This window comes from Rattus norvegicus, chromosome 18 (genome assembly GCF_036323735.1).
Source record: "Rattus norvegicus strain BN/NHsdMcwi chromosome 18, GRCr8, whole genome shotgun sequence".
In the NCBI taxonomy this organism is placed as follows: domain Eukaryota; kingdom Metazoa; phylum Chordata; class Mammalia; order Rodentia; family Muridae; genus Rattus; species Rattus norvegicus.
Window position 1 is genome coordinate 77737904 of NC_086036.1, and position 18751 is coordinate 77756654.

The 18751-nt window shown below is 45.0% G+C and overlaps 1 long non-coding RNA gene across 5 annotated transcripts; it reads right to left on the reverse strand.

Moving 5' to 3' along the window:
• Window positions 1–260: 260 nt before the first annotated feature.
• On the reverse strand, window positions 261–17499 carry LOC102548779 (uncharacterized). 5 transcript variants are annotated; one of them, XR_005496307.2, is made up of 6 exons: window positions 17227–17499; window positions 14881–14944; window positions 9185–9277; window positions 8302–8465; window positions 3977–4637; window positions 261–3906 (listed from the first exon to the last, which is right to left on the reverse strand). It is a non-coding gene; the product is annotated as an uncharacterized LOC102548779 (long non-coding RNA). The 5 variants fall into 5 exon arrangements; XR_005496306.2 differs by having other exon boundaries at window positions 261–3878; window positions 17227–17498; XR_005496308.2 differs by lacking the exons at window positions 261–3906; window positions 3977–4637 and having other exon boundaries at window positions 8235–8462; window positions 17227–17404.
• Between the last annotated feature and the right edge of the window lie 1252 nt (window positions 17500–18751).

Sequence of the window (18751 nt, forward strand, 5' to 3'; positions counted from 1 at the left end):
CAAGCTGTGTGTGTGTCATCAGGCGTAATCTCTCTGATTTATTCCTCAGGTCTCATGGGCCCAACTCCTTTCACTGGTATATAAATTAGATCTTTATTAAAATGTTTACGAACTTACTAAATGGTTTTATCCACCCACCCACCCCCGTATCCCCAACACACACACATAATCCACTCTTAGCCTGGAGAACTGAATGCAGATCCGAAAGCCTGAGTGGTCCATGAGTGTTCTGAAAATTTACACATTATAAAACAAAACATGGAGTTTGAAGTTTTATTTCTGTGACTTGTAGCACAATACACACTCAAGGTCAATCTAGGTGCTCATGGTCAATCTCTGGCCTCCACATAAAGCACACGCATGGAGACATATGTGCTACTGCTCACATGTGCTCACACATATGACTGTGCATATGCACAACACACACACATATCCAAGTGGAGAACAAACAGAGAAAAGAATGAGGCAGGAGGTGAATTACCAGTCACGTGAGAAATAGTCCGAGGAAGCAGCTTACCCACAAAGCCCCCCGACAGCCCCTCCCCATTGTGTAGGCAGGTCATGTGATCTCCGGAGCTGAGAGCTCATTTCTGGCTTGGGAAAGCTGATGGGCTTGTGCTGACCTTTTACATAATAATGAGAAAAATGATTCAATCTTACTGAGAAGCAGCAATGCTAAGACACCAAGAAGAGGAAAAAGGGCTGAAGGTGGCTTGTCTTCTGACCATGGGGATTTATGATCTCCTTCAATGACATTGCAGCAGAGACAAAAACAAAGGGAAATTCAGGAATTAGTCTGATGGCTCATTCAGTAATGTGCTTATATGTAACTATGAGGACCTGAGTTCAACTCCCCAAACTTATCTTAAAGAGCCAAGCATGGCCAGGCGGTGGCTCACACCTTTAATCCCTTGCTGAGGGAAACGGGGGTGCAAAAGCAAGTGGATCTCTGTCAGTCAGAGGCAATCCTGGCCTATGCAGTGTGTCTGAGCCCAGTCAGTTTTGAGACCTTGTCTTAAAAGGGAAAAAGGCTGGTCATGATGGTATATGTACCGAGGAGGCAGAAAATAAGGACCCTTGAGGCTTAGTGACCAAATCACTGAACCTCGGGTTCAGAGAAAGACACTGTCTCAAAAATTATGATAAACAGTGTTTTAAGAAAACTTTTAGTTTTGACCTCTGGCCCATACATACTTGTATACACATACCTGCACACATGTACATGCACACACACGTACCATGCAGAAAGAGCTGCAGAGGGAAAGCAAGCTTCCTGGGAAGATGGTCTACCATCTTGGATGGCTGCAATGGGAGTACTCAGCTGGGCTTCAGCCCTAGAGACTTTTTTGCTCCTTACTACTGAAGTGCTTTCTCATGCTTGACTTTGCCAAATTCCTCATTCATTGGGCTTGGTGTGAGTGAGAGTTTTCACTCAGTCCCAAGGAAGTCATCTTAGAACTCCTAGAAATATGAGGACAATCCTATTCCCTTCCTTTTCTAGTGATGTTGATGGAGTCTTCACTTGCAAGATTTCCTTCAGAAACTTCGTGTGGGATAGGAACACACACACACACACACACACACACACACACACACACTGAGAGAGAGAGAGAGAGAGAGAGAGAGAGAGAGAGAGAGAGAGAGAGTTTTTAAAAATGTGTCTGTGGAGACACTGATTGTCTCTGATAAAGCAAACCCCTTGTCATCTAGCACATTGTTCTTCCTGAAGCAGGAGGATGCCATTGCCCTTTGGGGAGGAATACTGTGTGGTATCTGTTCAGAAGTTTTGGGTCAAGTAAGAATGAAACCATCTCTAGTCTCAGCTGTGTCCTCAGCTGTTTTGTTCAGTACTTACTATATATGCTACACTTAGATGTGTGTATGAGGTAAAACATACAAGGCCTATTTTCAATATCAGAGGAGCCTCAGACTTAAGTTTACCAGGTCACAAATAATCAAGAGGTGCTGGGTCCGTCTCCTTGGCAGCTGCTGCCTGCCCGCCTAGGTGTCTGGTTTACCTTAAATTTGAAAACTTGCACTCTGCTCTGTGACTGAACCCATACACGTGGAAAGGGAAGGAATATTGACCCCCAGGAAGTTGGGGGAAGTTCTAGGTGGAGCTGGCCTAGATGGACAGGAAGACTGTAACTCTCTGATGGACCTAGGCAAAGGGGAAGAGAAGTAGGAACTTGGAATTAAGACTACGAAAACCACTGCTGCTACCAGATGGGTATGGCAACCATTTTGCTTCTTGGTTTGGACTGCAGCCAGTTTTGCAGAAACAAACAGTGGGCTTTCTTATATCGTCTGTGACTTGTAGTCACTTATACTGGTTATTGGAAAGCAGAGGTCTCATCTATCCCAGCTCTGTGGGTTTCAGGATGGCTGATGGCAGTTGGGGACCTGGGCCTGGGATTGCTGCTGTGGTTTTGAGGCAGCACTGGTTTGCAGCCTCTTATTGCACTCGGGGGCTTATTCCGAGTGTTTGACTTTGATTGTTCTATTCTAGGTATAGATACTGTCAGATAGTGACTCATAAACTCTCACGGTCTAGCCTGTGTACCAGGTGCTTTGGGGACTTCTACGCTGGAGTCAATTACACTTTAAATGGTGTCCATCAGCTATAAGACCATGATCAGTTTACGAGCAAGGGAAACAAGGAGTGGGGACAACAAGATCTGGCCTTCTTTGTTGAGCCAATAACCACCACAGAGGATCCCAGTCTGCATGTGACCCACCTCTGCTTCCTCTGCTAGGTAGCCACAGTTTGAGCCACTGTAAGAACTCGGTGTACTCGGTGACCCAACAGGACATGGGATGAAGGGGACATGCTGGTTCCTCGGGGACAAGGATATGGTGGTCTCTTGCTCTTGGTCACATCCCTCTACTAGCTGGGCAGTTATATAGTCATCTGGCAGCCAGGATGATGGGGGAAATGATCAGAGGCCAGAGGATTCAGGGAAACAGTCTTTCATTAAAGAGGAAAACAGTTGCTGGCAAAGCACATTTACTCCTGTGACCCCCACAGAGCCTGGAGGGAAGCTACTGCAAAAGGCACAGGACTGGAGAAATCAATCCAAAGGTGTCAGCTATTCTAAAACCAACCGCTCACTTCCCAGTGTCAACCGCGGTTCTACTCACACTGTGAAACATAAATGGAGCGAGGAGAAATGAAAGGATACGATTCCAAGGGTGGTTCTCTGGACTCGGTAATGTCAACTCTCCCTCAAAGACCATCAAAACATTTCCTGATTAGAAGACTCCAGCTCTTAAGCCAACAGCTGTTGCAGAGAAGCTGGATTAGAGCAGCCTGCTGGTGCCTTGTTATGGAGCCAGACAGGACTTTGTATGCTTGGCTGCTTCAGAGCCTCTTCCAAAGAGGCAAGAGACAGTCCGCCCTGTGTGAGGCAAGACTGACAATGGGCAAACAAATGAGAATGTTGAGGTGATTCTTCAAAAGTAAACTGTTGCCTTGATTAGAGGGAAAACAAAGCTTGCTTCTCTATAAGGAAACGCTGTGGCTTGAGGGCACCGTGTTACCCACAGTCTCCTTTGAAGACATGGTTTCCAGTTGGCAGGGGAGGTCAGAGGAGGTTGTAAAATCTGTTGGAGGTAGGCATTTGCTGAAAGAAATAGGTCACCAAAGGCTGGTTTCCTGATCTATCTCTCTCTCTCTCTCTCTCTCTCTCTCTCTCTCTCTCTCTCTCTCTCTCCTTCTGCATTCTGATCCCCTGGTCCCCCTCTCTTGCAGCTTCCTGGATCTTCTGGATGTCTAAGGTCCTAGGCACATGCCCCTGCTACCAAGAGGTCTGCCATGCTATGATGGGTGGTATCCTCCAACCAGGTCGCTCACTTCTGTAAATCATCCTCTTCTGTCACTGCAATGAAAAGGCAAAGAAGGTGACACTGGAACGCTAAGTTATCTTGCAGCATGTTTCTGAGCAACAGATGAGCACAGGCTTGTCTGCAGCCTCACCTTCAAAAGAACATCCTGACACAGTGAATGATATGCCAGCCAGGTCCTCTAAGGGCCAACATGGAGTAGGTGGGCACAGGAAGGCCCTTTGCTCATGGTCTACCAGCTTCCACCAGAAACTCCTTCCTTTGGTCTATGGTGCTGCAGAACTGGGTAGGGCCCCTAATGCCACTGTGGCTGCCACTTCTGTCCCACCCCTCAGGTTATGACACAGACATATGGAGTCTTCGAGGGTGTGGTGATCCATTCAGAAGGTAGAAGCAGAAAGACAGGCAGGATTTGTGCAGCACTGTGCTCGGTACTGACAATGAAATGAGAATGTCCACGGTGCATGAGCTTTGAGTTATAAGGGACATTAGTCTGCAGTGCTAGTCTCTCTCTAGAAACCTTATCAGTTTATCACTGATCTGTGAGCTCTATCCAGTTACTTTAATTTACATGGGAAGTAAATGCTGAGTGTCACTTTTCTCCACCCCGAAGGACCATGAAGCATCAGCTATTGAAAAGAGTGCTGTTCCCTTGGAAACACGTCCAGAGTAGGATACAGAAAACATGGAAAGTCTATCCTATCTTAAAAGAGGTGAATCAAGGGGTTGGGGATTTAGCTCAGTGGTAGAGCGCTTGCCTAGGAAGTGCAAGGCCCTGGGTTCGGTCCCCAGCTCTGAAAAAAAGAAAAAGAAAAAAAAAGAGGTGAATCGATACATAACTTTAAAGGAAGCATGAATGTACATATATTACATTCATATATACATATATTCATAAATATATACAGACAGACCACACACACATTTTCATAAATATATGCATACATACAGACAGACTACACACACACACACACACACACACACACATATGACCAAGAAATTATACTCAGAACCTTAAGGCAGCAAAGCAAAACTAGAAGAAATAATTGAACAAACACTTGAGAAAAGAAAACAAGAGAGCAGGAGTGTGTGCAAAAGTATTCATAAGCTTCCTAAGGGAAATACCAATCACAGTGGGTACCAATCACATAGACTACCACACATTCTCCTGTGCATGGCATGCAGAGCTGCAGAGCACCGAGCCTAGCCTTGTGGTCAAGACCATCTGGCAGTTTGCTGCCAGAATAAATGCACCTGTGGCATACTATCCAGCCTGTTACTCTTGGGGACTCATCGGTGGCATCATATCTAATGAGTTACTCTTAGAGATTTATAAGAGGAAAATAAACAACACAAATAGAAGTGTGTACTGAGGTTCATGGTACCTCCCATTACAATAACAAAATCTGGTGTGAGTTGACCTATCTATGGCTACATGATGAAAAGATTGTGATTGATCTGATTATTGACTCTTTTCAAGGAGATACCATTTATCTGTAAGTCTGGGTGCACACTTACATGCACACATCAATATGGATGAACCTTAAAGCCATTAGATCCATAAAAGACTCCAGACACAAAGAACCACAATGCATGTTTTCATTCATGTAATTGGTGTGTGCCTGCGTGTGTGCGTGCGTGTGTTGGATAGAAGTCAGCCTCCCATGTCCCTTCTCAGGCACCATCCACTTTATTCTTTGAAACGGGGTTTCTAAGTAGCCTGGAACATGCCAAGTAGGTTAAGCTGGCCAATCATCAAGTCCCAGGGCCCCACCTGTCTCCTGCCCAAATATTTACATATAATGTTCGAAATCATAATTTACAGACCACAGGCAGCTGTGGGCATCGGCCAGTGCTTGGGTATTTACAACATGCTTCATCTGTTGATGTGGGTTACTCCACATTTTGTGTGCTTGTCAAATGTCACCAAGTGTCCACTTAATATGGGAGGTTTTGCTCAATGCAAACTCCTTCACCACAGCTGCTTCTCACAGAGAAGGTAGCAACCAGCTCAGTCAAGGGCTTTCCCTCCAGGCCTCTCACCGTAGAAGCCGAGCAATAGGAGAGGACTTTTTCTTTTTAAATTAGCAGCTATAGATAAAACGATTTGGCAAAATGACGCTGGTTGTTAAGGATGGGCCATAGGCACACAGCTTGCGTCAGACACTTCTTTGTGTTATTGTCTGTTTTTCTACCCACATGAACCTCTGGTTGCCCTAGTTCTACTCCCCAACTCTCTACTGAGTACCTATGAAACTCTCTCACTGAAGAGAACTCCCTGATTTCCTAACTCGGGCTATAATCAATGACTAGATTGGCCAGTGACTTATAAGTTCTGTGATCAGGTTAAGACAAGGGTATCTGTAAAAGCAGCTGGCTGGTCTCTGTTACCCTGTTCTTCATCTGGGGTACAAGTGTGCTCTGCCAGCTTCCTGATCCCAGCAGGGGCCTTCTGCTAACCTCTCATGTTAGTGTGAGCACGCTAGTGCCTACCCACTGCACAGAGAGCTCCAAACCGAAGCCTGAGGCATATGCAAAAGTGTCTCAGTCAAGTTCAGCTTCAGGTGATGGACAGAATTCTAACATCATTTCTGTTGCTCGGATATAAAACTCTGACCCAAAACAACTTGTAGGAGGAAGAGTTTATATTAGTATACAATCAAAGATTACTTACAGTCCTTCAGGAAGCCAAGGTAGGAAGTTGAAGCAACTAGTCACACCGTATCCACATTCAAGAGCAGAGAAAAATGGGTGCAGACGTGCTCAGGGTCGCTAGGCTATACCACTTCTCTGTGGTACAAGGCCCCAAACCAGGCTATGGTGCCAAGCACAAGACAACCTCCCTGAGACATGCTCACTAACGTACTGTTTACCATCCCCGCAGTGAGACTCTCTTCCCAGATTATTCTAGCTAAGGTCCAGTTTACAGTGTGGGCCAAGCATGAAGCTAGTGTCTAAGAATCAAACTATGTGCTCTAGGTGAGACAGTAACTTTGGGAGGATTTTACAGCCATGGATCTTGTCTAGGCCAACTTAATTATACGGACTGTTGATTCCGGTGACCCAGATGGAAACTGTGAATTTGTGAATTTTTCGATGGTTTCAAGAACGGTGACGTTCTGGATTCAGACCGGCTCCACAGATTCCACAGTGCATCTCCTTTGCTCGCTAACACCTACAGATGCACAGCAGAATGTAGACCAGCAATGTAAGTCTTTCCACCTCGTTTTAAACACTTTACACATTTTAAAAATATATCCGCCTTGGAGGTAAAGCTGGTCCCTTTATTGTTCATTTGTTTTTGCTATCTAATTTTAATTTATTCTTTGAAAACTTCATACATGTGCACAATGTATATTGATCATATCCTCCTGCCACCCCACACCTCCAATTCTCCCATACCTTCCTCCCAACTTCCTTTCCTCTCGATTATTTATTTAAGGTGACTGAAGGACAGTGACGTATGAACATAGGCTAATCCCACTGGAAGCAGCAGTAAGTGACATGGGCATTTCTTAAGTCTTTGTCCCATATGCTGCTCCACTAGGAAACCATGGGAGTACTGCTCTGTTTTACGGCCCATAACACTCTCAGGAAATGTACGTTCTGCAAGCTTGCTCTCACCATCTCTTTAGAGGTAGCATGTGGTAAGTGATCACTAGCCACTGGTCACAGTGCTCATCCTAGCATCCACCTCAAACTCAAGGGTCAACAAAAGACTAGCCCTCGCGTGCACCCAAACCTGGATGCCAGGCAGGATCAGCAAGAGTTATTGGGCTTAACGACTTATGAAAAAAAATAACCAAGTTTGAGAACCTAACCTTGCAGGGTGCTAAGTAGCTATGCAGCTTTTCTGCTAACTTATGTGACTGTGCATAGGGCTGGGGGCTTCAGCTATCCCAAGAAGCTCTCTGAGAAGAGCTGATTTTCATGCTCCCAGAGTTAGCAGGTAGCACACAGGAGACTTTCTGTTCTTCCTCTGCCTGGGTAAGCAACAGGTTAAAGGTATCAGGGTCTGGACATCTGCAGGCTGGTAGTGGGAGGCTCTTGGGAATAGCAACCCTTCCCTGTCCAGGCCACTGGACTTGTCCAGAGGATGAACTTTATCCAGCAAGGAATGGCCAGCTTTGAGGAACAGGAGAGGGTAGTTATGGCTGCCCCAAGCTGTGGACACTCCCGATCCCATTTAATCCCTGAAGAAACTCTGCTAGTCTAGTCATGTGTTCTTCTCTATGTCTCTATTTCACAGATAGGTGATCTGTGATTCATCTGAGATTTCAATGTGAAAACAATTCAGACTGGAATCACCTGGCACCGGATACCACGTCTGTAGCTATGAGACTGCCCGGCTTCTTGCATTCAATCCTGAAACAAGGTATATAGCCACCAAGTCATTTTCAATATCCCGTAATAAAAACTTTAATTAGAGAGCCTTCCATCTCCTGCAATCTAAACTCTTACTAGGACAGGTAGTTGTGAACTACAAAGGCTCGGTCCCGGCTCTAGTTCAGAATAGCAAACACAGTCTGTTTCATCTTCATGCCAAGCTGCAGGATCTCAGACGGACAGCAGGGGGAGGTGGTGACCAAAAGTGGAGCTCAGGGTTCTGCAGGATTGCCTGCCTGCTGCAATGGAAATGTGTGGAGATGAGAGTACATTCGTTAATTTTCCAACGAAATGTTGCTCTTTCCCGCACGCCTCGAAATCACTCCTCTGTAGACCTATTCTCATTGTTCAATACCATGAGATGACAGGGAATGGTGGCTAAGATTGGGACAGATAGCAAATTCTTTCAGCCTGCTGGGGGATAGCTCAGTAGTAGAGAATTTGCCTGGCGTAGACAAGGACTTGATTTTGGCTTCCCATTCTACAAAGAATAAAAAAAAAATTCCTCTACATATAGTGATTAAATTAAATGTTTTAAATTAATATAAGAACTTCTGAATTGTATTTCTTACCCATTCTTTGATTTAACTTTGCCTTACTACCTTCTTGGTAAAATATGCACAAAATTCAAAGCAGCATATATATTCATGGTGCAGCAGGAATGAACTAGTATCCAAGACTCATAGTCTAGCCTTAGAGAGGTGTTTGCCCTAACTGGGGCTAGACATCTGGGAAAGAATGCTAACGGAGCCAGTGTTTCTGTGCTGGTCATCCCATTCTCTCTGCTGAGAGGCTTAGACTCCTCCTTTAAGATGCACTACTGAAGCCTGTCAGGACATGCCAGCCATGGACACAAGGCACAGGGACCACACTTTTAAACAGGATAGAAGGGCAAGCAGACAGTCCTAGATGAGGTGTGTCACATCTGGGGACAAGCTCAGAGCCTGTACTCACTCACCTGGTGGTGGGCGGCAGTCATGACCCCTCTACCCTCTATAGCCAGTCCACAGGATGGAGTCTCGTTAAAATATGGGGAAAAGAGAAAGGTAACCTGGTAGAGATGAGAGAGGGGATGAAAAGGTACATTCTATGGCAACAATGTTCAAATCCTCAGTATTCTTTTACTATTTATTTATTTCGTGTGTGTTGGTGTTTGGTCTAAATGTACGCCTATGTGCCACGTGTGTGCAGCGTCAAAAGAGGGCACTGGATCCCCTTGAACTGGAGTCACAAACACTTGTGACACGTCACATGGGTGCCAGGAATCAGACTCATGCCCTTTAGAAGAGCATCCAGTGCTCCTACTTTTGAGCCATTTCTCAAGCCCCAAAGATAGAGAGATATACTGTATACTCTACTCTACTCTACTACTATACTATATTGTACTACTATACTATACTACTGTACTATACTATACTATTCTATACTACTATGCTATACTATACTATACTACTATACTATACTATACTACTATACTACATTATACTATACTACTATACTATACTACTATACTACACCATACTATACTATACTATACTATACAATACTATACTATACTATACTACTATACTCTACTACTATACTATACTATACTACTATACTACACTATACTATACTATACTATACTATACTACTCTACTCTACTCTACTCTACTCTACTATATAGATATACATGATGTGTCATGGTTTGTTCATGCACACACATGCATGTGCACAGGTGCATATGCAAGTATGCACACACACACCCCCACACACACAAACACACACACAAACACCATTTTTATTTTTACCATTGTAAAAATTAAATATGAGAAAATTAACCTGAAAAATGTTTTACTAAAATTGCCTTAGTTCAGATTCAGCCGGGAGCTTCTACAGGGAAGTGAGGTTTGCAAGCTCAAGACCTGCTTCCTGCTTTGACTCCACCTCAAGGGGAGTCCACCCAGGGAGAACGCTGCTCGGTCCGATTGCCTGGGAGGTAAAAACTGCATCCTGTAGTTTAGTACTTCATTGTGCTTCCCTGTCTTGTGATGTCTTTTGCTGAGTTGAGCTGGGTTCCTTTTGTTGTCTCTGACTTTAGAAGTTTACCAGCATCAAAGGTTTACATTTAGCTGTCTACGGGGTAAAAGCTCGGCAGGCTGTTGGTACTGACTGCCATTAGAAACCTGCTGTAATCTTTATTTGTTTCATGATAATAATGCAAAGATAAAGGTTTGCAAAATCCAGCATCACAGGAAAAGAGTGCTTGCACCAATTTCTGCCTAAGGCTGAGTCGTTTGAAAGTTCCCAACACACAGTACCTCTTCCCTTTTCTTTCATTTGTACGCAAGTGTCCAAAAGTATGTGGGCACATGTGTGTGCACTGAGCTGGACGTCAGGTGTCCTTGACCACTCTCCTTGCCCACTGATGCCGGGTCTTGCAACTGAACACAGAGTTGTTGGATTGCATTTCGGCTGGCCGGCTCGCCCCAGGAATCCCATCTCTGTGTTCCTAGACTTGGAATAACAGGCAAACTGCAGTGCCCCCCCTGGGATTTATACAGGTTCTAGGGATCTGAGCTCTGGTCCTGATGCTTGAACAGCAAGTACCCTGACCACTGGCCTATGGCTCCCAGTCCTGGAGCTTACAATTCTTCACCATATCCAAACAAACTTCATAAAGTAGTAACAAGTGCTAGATGTTGAAATTGTCAACACACACACACACACACACACACACATACACACTTGTACACTTGTACCACAATATTTGTTCAAAACTGATGTTGAAATGTAAAAGAAAAACTTTAGCATGTAGACGTGGTGGCTTCTCTCTTTGCCTGTCACCCATCATCAAACAATGTCACACAAGTTGGAACATTTCAGGAATTTGTTTTGTAAATCAACCAGTTTCTTAGCATAGAACATCTTTACTGGTGGATCTCAAACACAGCTATCATTTCATCCAGGTTGTCTGGGGGTCCTTAAATTGGGTATTTGAAACATAATATACCAAATTTTTCTCCATGGCAACTGCATCACAATGAACAGACTACAAGACTGGACTGCAATAAGAATGAAGACACAGGTTGTCGAGGACTGAGATTTAGTGCAGCACGCTGTGTAAACGCTATAACACACGTGTGCTTGGGCACACACCAGCATACTAACATGCTTGTTTTCCATAAGAAATAATAAAGGAGACGTGTATCTGTCAATCTGCATGAGTTCAAATTGAGAAGACCCATGACTTTGCAGCAGGTAAATTAATGAGATATTTGATAAGGTGATTTTTTTTTGCCATATAAAAATCAGTGGTCCAAAAGGCACTTTGTAGCAGGTAGTCACTTGGACGCTAGATATTTAGTATTTTGCTATAAAAGTATGCAGGGCTGAACATCATCGATGACTTCTACAATGTCTGTTTCTTAAGTCAACACCTACAGCATATGTTTGGAGAAGCAATAGCCATTTAAGAGTTTCCAAAATGTCAGAAGTTTATATCAACCATGTATAGCCTTGAAAAGCAATGCAGATATGTCTAACTTTTAAATATTTTGACATCATTATGTACACAAGAAATTGTGATCGTGTCTCCCCATTTCCTCCTTGTATCCCCCTTCTACTCCTGTTGCCGCCTCTGTCTTTCTAACTCCGCCTCCTCTTGCTTTTGTGCAGTTCTTCCTTGCACAGAGAACTATGGCTACTCTACGCTCAGGATTCCAATGTCGGGGTAGGTAGCATTTGTCTACAAGGCAGCATTTTGAAGCAGCACTGCAGCACTCTCTCCCCTTTCTCTGGTTCTTACAGTCTTCCTGTAGCTCTTCCTTGGATCTTAGATAAGGTTATGTAGATGTCTAATTTAGGAAGCTATTTTTTAAAAAATTGAAAATAGTATTCATCAGATGGCTCTTCTTGGGAAGGTATGAACCAATGTCTATTGATTCCAATGAGAAAATCAATACAGACAGACAGACAGACAGACAGACACACGCACACACACACACACACACAAAGAGAGAGAGAAGGGGTGGGGGAGGAGAGAGGGAGAGGGAGGGGGAGGGGGAGGGGGAGAGGGAGAGAGAGAGAGAGAAACTACTGAACAATTCCACCCAGACTGATTTTCATGGACCGATAGTTTACTGAGGCTACTCAGAGGAGTGTGGGTGACTCAAAGGCAGCTTTACTAAAATTCATCCCCACATAGGGATCCCACACTCATGAAAGCCGTATTCTTTTTTTTTTTTTTTTTTTCTTTTTTTTCGGAGCTGGGGACCGAACCCAGGGCCTTGTGCTTCCTAGGCAAGCGCTCTACCACTGAGCTAAATCCCCAACCCCGAAAGCCGTATTCTTAAATACACGCACCCCCCCCACACACACACACACACCGTTCCCCGCACAACTTCAGGTTGCTCCAGTAGAGTCTCCGGTTCCCCAGCAACTGCGCACTGCTTATGGGCACCAGAGGTGCCTGGGTGTATCTTGTAAGGTTCTGAGCTACGGGAAGTTTCCTCCCCCCTCTGGGGTGGACTGTTTCAGGTCAGAGGAAATCGCCCCGTAGCAGCCTTGGTTTATGCACAATCAAGAACTTTTAACACCGGGCGGATACTTAATACGAGGCAGAATCTGCTCGCTGGTTTGGTGTTCCGATGAGAGGTGAGGATGCAGAGAAAAACATCGCAAACATTTTGCTCTGAGTTGCACGGACACCCATCCTTTTTAAAAATATTACAACTGTAAATTACATCTTTTCTTTGACTTAGCACCTCCTTTCACCCTCACTTTTGACATCACGGCTTCGGTAACAAAGGGTCCGGTTGCCATGGTTACAGGGCACCAGCCCTACTTCAAGTGAGAATTGCTCTTCCCCTGGTGTATTTGCTGTGTCACGCTTCCTTGAGACACTCTTAGGTTGAAGGCTGGCTGTCCAGGAGTAATTTAGAGATTCCCCTCTCTCAGCCCCCAGTTAAGCAACCATAGTGCTCCTAGTCTATGCTCGCCCTATAACATCATACCCTAAATACTCAGGTTCCATAGAGATCACTCACCATCCCCAAAAGCAGAAGACCTAAGTTTGGACCTAGTATTTCCATTCAGTGGTTCACAGCTGCTTATAACTCCCGCTCCAGTGACTCCACTGCCTTCTTTCTGGATTCTGCAGGCACCTGCACACACCAACTAACTCTCTCTCTCTCTCTCTCTCTCTCTCTCTCTCTCTCTCTCTCTCTCTCTCTCTCTCCCCTCCCTCTCCCTCTCCCCCTCCCCCTCCCTCTCCTCCCCCTCCCTCCCTCCCTCTCCTCCCTCCCTCCTTCTCCCCTCCCCCTCCCTCTCCTCCCCCTCCCTCTCCCTCTCCCTCTCCTACCTCTCCCTCTCCCTCTCCCTCTCCCTCTCCCTAACTAATTTATGTGTTTTGGAAAAAAGGAATCAGGCTGCTAGAGTGAAGTAGCAGTGATTTCAAAGCAGCTTCACTCAGTGCTTCAAGGAGCACCTACAACACAGTTAAACAATGAAAACATGAAACCTCGAAAAAGAAATGCAAGCACCAGGACTGTAGTGGAGACGTGAGATGCCAAGGTCAGGGGGAGCTTTGAATGATGCAGTTAGATGAGGTCTCTTCAACTGAGGTCTTGGTCAAGGTTTAGGTTCGGTTTAGTGTCGCCCAATCCCCAAAGAACGAGCACAAGGGCCCACAGCCTCCGGATTTCACAGAAAGAAATTTCCATAAAAACTCCACACCAAAGCAAATGATGGTCACAAAAGGCACGCTGCCAGTAGGGCGGAGCAGGCATCTCGGCTAATTTAGAGACTGCCTTTCGTAATCAGCAGCCTTCCAAGCTGCTTTCACACCTCCCCAAGGCTGGTGCCTCATCCTCGTTTTCTCATCTTTGATTCTTGCAGTAGCCTGTTTAGCACTTATGAGCATGCATTGTCAGGCTGGAAAAGATGTCTGTCTCTCTTTAGGTGTCTCTCAACAGAATAACACCCACCTACTTCATTTCCGCCTTCAGATAAATCCATTGTATCTACTCAGCTCTGATTTGGACTTGAGATCCCTCAATTAAGCTTACTGATGTCTCAGCATCCAAAAAACAAGCAACTTCCACTTTGGGGGGATTCGTTAATCTCTATCAGTGTTGACTCAGTTCATAGTCACAAACCGCTAAGGAAGGGAAGGATTCAGGGGTCAACACAGAGTCTCAGGAGAAGAGACTGAGATTGGGATTTTGTACCTGAAGAGACTTAAATCAAGTAGTGGTTAATATTTTTAACTTGACAGACTTAGAATGAACAAGGAGATGTGGTTCTAGGCACGCCTGCGAAGGATCATCTAGATCAGGTTAATCTCCACTGGTGAGCAGCACCCCACAGGCTGGGCTCGCAGACTACGTGAATGTGAGCTGAGTACCAGCATCCATACCCTCTCTACTCCTGGTTACGGATGCAATGTGGCCAGCTGCCTCAACCTAGTACCATCCGGACTTCTCCACCCGGATATGTACCCTTATACTGTGCACCGAAATAAATGCCTCCTTCCTTGGTTGCTTTTGTTGGGTGTTTTGTCCCAGCAATGGGAAAGCTGTGTTGAGTTCAGGGCATTACCTTTTTATCAAACTCAATGCTTTCTATCCTTAATTGGTCTAGTATCCATTATGCATTTTTTAAAATTGGGCTTACGGTTGCAGAAGACTGGAATCCATGATGGAAGAGCAAAGAAGGCAGATGAGTCGCGAGCTCACACCTTGATCCGTAAACAAGAGGGAGAGAGAGAGAGAGAGAGAGAGAGAGAGAGAGAGAGAGAGAGAGAGCTATTTGAGGACGGCACGTGTCTTTCGAAACCTCGAGCCTGTACTCAGTGGCACACCCACAAGGCCACACCTTCTCATCCTTCCCAAACAGTTCCACCGGTTGAGGCACAAGTACTCAGACGTGTGAGTCTATGGGGACATTCCCATTCAAACCACCACATCCTTTCCATAGCCTCTATTTGTGTTTCCTATATCATAACCATCTGTACTGGCTGGTTTTGTGTGTCAACTTGACACAAGCTGAAGTTATCACAGAGAAAGGAGCCTCAGTTGAGGAAATGCCTCCATGAGACCCATCGATAAGGCATTTTCTCAATTAGTGATCGGGGGAGAGGACCCATTGTGGGTGGTGCCATCCCTGGGCTGGTAGTCCTGGGTTCTATAAGAGAGCAAGCTGAGCAAGGCAGGGGAAGCAAGCCAGTCAGTAACGTCCCTCCATGGCCTCTGCATCAGCTCCTGCTTCCTGACCTGCTTGAGTTCCAGTCCTGACTTCCTTTGGTGATGAACAGCAGTGTGGAAGTGTAAGCTGAATAAACTCTTTCCTCCCCAACTTGCTTCTTGGTCATGATGTTTATGCAGGAATAGAAACCCTGACTAAGACACCATCTCATTAACCTGCTTTCAAAATCCAGTCAAAAGTCCAATTACTCCATGAAGCCTTCCAAGAACCTTTACAACTGAGTCACTCATGTATCAATGTCAAAGGAAGTTACTGGACCATGTCTTTTAAATATGGATGTAGGGGTATTTTGTTATTTTGTTCAACTTGCATTTATATTTTATTTGTCAGGTTTTTAAAAACTTATTCTCAGCAGGGGTGTTCTTGAATTTTCTTCGAATTTGCCAAATGACTATAATACATAGCACAGGCATGCAGAAGATGGTTTTAAAGTTATCGACTTCACTCAGCATGGGAATGAAAGTCCTCTCACTGGAAATGCAAGCTATTAACACATATTATAATATTTTTATTTTAGTTATGTCTGCTCTAAGATCTCATGAGCTGAGATTAAAAAAAAAACTTGATGCAACTCTCAAAACAAAGAGGGGGAAGAAGGGGATGTGGAAGAGGAGGAGGAAGAGGAAAAAGAAGGGAAAATGTGTCCTTTAAAAACTCTATTAACTCAGATTCATCCAAGTGAGTGTTTTGCCTGTATATATGTATGTGTACCATATATGTGCTTGGTTCCTGCGGAGGTCAGAAGAGGTCATCAGATGATCTAGAACTGGAGTTAAGGATGGTTGTAAACCACCATGTAGGTTCTAGGTTCTGGGGACCAAAATAGGGTCCATGGTCTTAACCAGTACAGTAAGTCATCTCTCTAGTCTCTCAATAGTATAATCATTTAGAATTAAAATATAAGATAACCCAAGAACCCACAATGTTACTGTTAAAAGTCAAGATGTGAATGATCTTACCCATAGCTACTGCTTTGATAGATGCGTCTATGAAAAGTCAGTATATTAGACACAACAACTTTACTGAAATTCACATTACCACTTGTTTCTGATAAGGGTAATTCCAGAGGGCAAATCTAGTTTCCAAGTGAACCCCTGAACTTGTCAGGGTCCTCCAACAGGCCTTGACATGATGGGCTTGGAAAAGCTGCCCTCTGAGGATCACCAGGAGCATGAGAGAACAGAGGGCATTTGGTCCTGATACCCTGTCAGCTTTGTCCAGAGGCAATTGGAACCGAGCCTGCTTGCTCAGAGACCCTGTGCTTCTGGGAAAATGGGAATACCATAGGGAAATTGTGGCCTTGTTTGATTATCTTCCACACATAATCATAGAGTCGTTGGGTGGAAAACGGGCCTGGATTGAGAGGGATACATAATGCATTGTTATAATTTGGAGGACCCATGATTCCGAGGAGAAGCAATAGTGACCCGGGCAGGACTTTGAAAGACATCTATAGAAAAGTGATTGGTTCAGACTTGTGGATCCATCCAGGACAGGCCAGACTTAAGCATATTTGTGGTTTATGTTATTGGAGATAATTTCTAAGTTTTTGACTCAAGTAGGTAAGTGAATGATGGATTAGTTAACGAAACTACTGTGAGGTTGGGAAATAGACATATATTAGTATGGGAAGAGCCCTCAAAGATGGCGTGCATTTCAATAAATGCGCTCCTAAAGTGCACAGGGACTAGACGGATCAATGCAGCTGTGAAAGTAAAACTTTAAGAGGCAGCACCTGTGCTCCCCAAGTCCTACCTTTATTGTCTTTCCAGTACTAATGTGCTCCCCGGAGCATCCGTAATAGAGATGAAACCATAGGATGTAAGTGGACTAGGCGTTGAGTGTTGAGACGGCTGGAGAACAGAGGCTGGGTTGTTTCATCTTGCCATAGCAGCTTTTGTTAGCATTCTGTCTAGCTCCACCCCCACAGTTACCCGGCAACAGCTAGGTATGCCTGACACTATAAAAGGGGCTGCTTGCCCCCTCCTCCCTCTCTTGCTTCCTCTTGTTCCTCTCTTTCTCTCTTGCTCTTACCCTCTTCCTGCTTTGTCCCTTCTCTCCCCATGTCCCTCCCCCCTTCTCTCCATGTTCTCATGGCTGGCCTCTACTCTCCTCCTCTCCTCTTCTGTTTCTCTACATCTCTCTCTGTTTCTCTGCCCTATTACCCTCTGAACTCCCCTCCCCATGCCCTGAATAAACTCCATTCCACACTATGCCATCATGTGGTTGGTCCCTCAGGGGGAAGGGATGCCTCAGCATTGGCTCGCCAAGGCACTCCCTTTAGCCAGACCGCCATGGAACCTATTCCCACTCTCTTTATCTTTTTATCAACACAACAGCTTTCTTCTTTCCACATCTGACTCATCAGTGAAATGGTTCTGGTGGATGCTCGTTGGTCTGCATTTAGTTCAAGGATACGTACTTTCACACCTTTGTGCCTACTCTTCTTGCCTTCAGGGCAAGCAGTGACACATCTGTTCCATCCTCTTAACTGTTTATTACCTAGCTCTCTTGTCTGAACATTCATGTACAGATACAGTTGGGGAATTGAATTTGATATTTATTCAACCAGGTGGTTGGGTTCATAGGCTGCCATCACCAGAAAAATAGACAGAAGCCCTAGGTAAGAAGCAACTGAAATCCAAAAGGACCCTCCCTTCTGAGACCTAGAAAGAAAAACATGGGAATACTAATACTCAGGCCAGCACAGTGTCTGTTTTGTCAGTGACACAGATACCTTACACACGGTGTCAGAGAAAGAAAGGAAATGGGTGTAGGAAACTGGAAACTGGCCATGGCTTTGTTCCTGCCATTGTTGGGGGAGATTCGTGTTAAGAGATTTGCAGATGCTGGCACCAGCCAACAGCACAGGCTGCCTATAGCAGTCAAGAACCTGACAGGACCCAGGAAAGCCCAAGGCCCTAAGCAAATGGAAATGGATCTATGTGAGTGAGCATCCTTGCCTCAAGAATCAGCACCATTCCCTCTTCAGCGAAGGACCTGGCCAGCACTCGCCTCTCTCTGAAATCCCTCTACATTTCTCATTCACTAGAAGCACGCCCATGTGTAGCCACGCCCCTAGGAACTAGATAAAGACTTTTAAAAAACAAGCATTCTCAGTCTTTGTGACTTTCAGTGAAGGGCCTCCATAAGAGAAACAGTTTATAGACATGAGGTGGCCATCTTGGCATCTACTCCTCACTGTGACCACTGGGAAAGGTGCTGTGGTCCAGCTAATGCAAGACAAGGATCTGCAAATTGGGGGGGCAAAGGTCCTCAT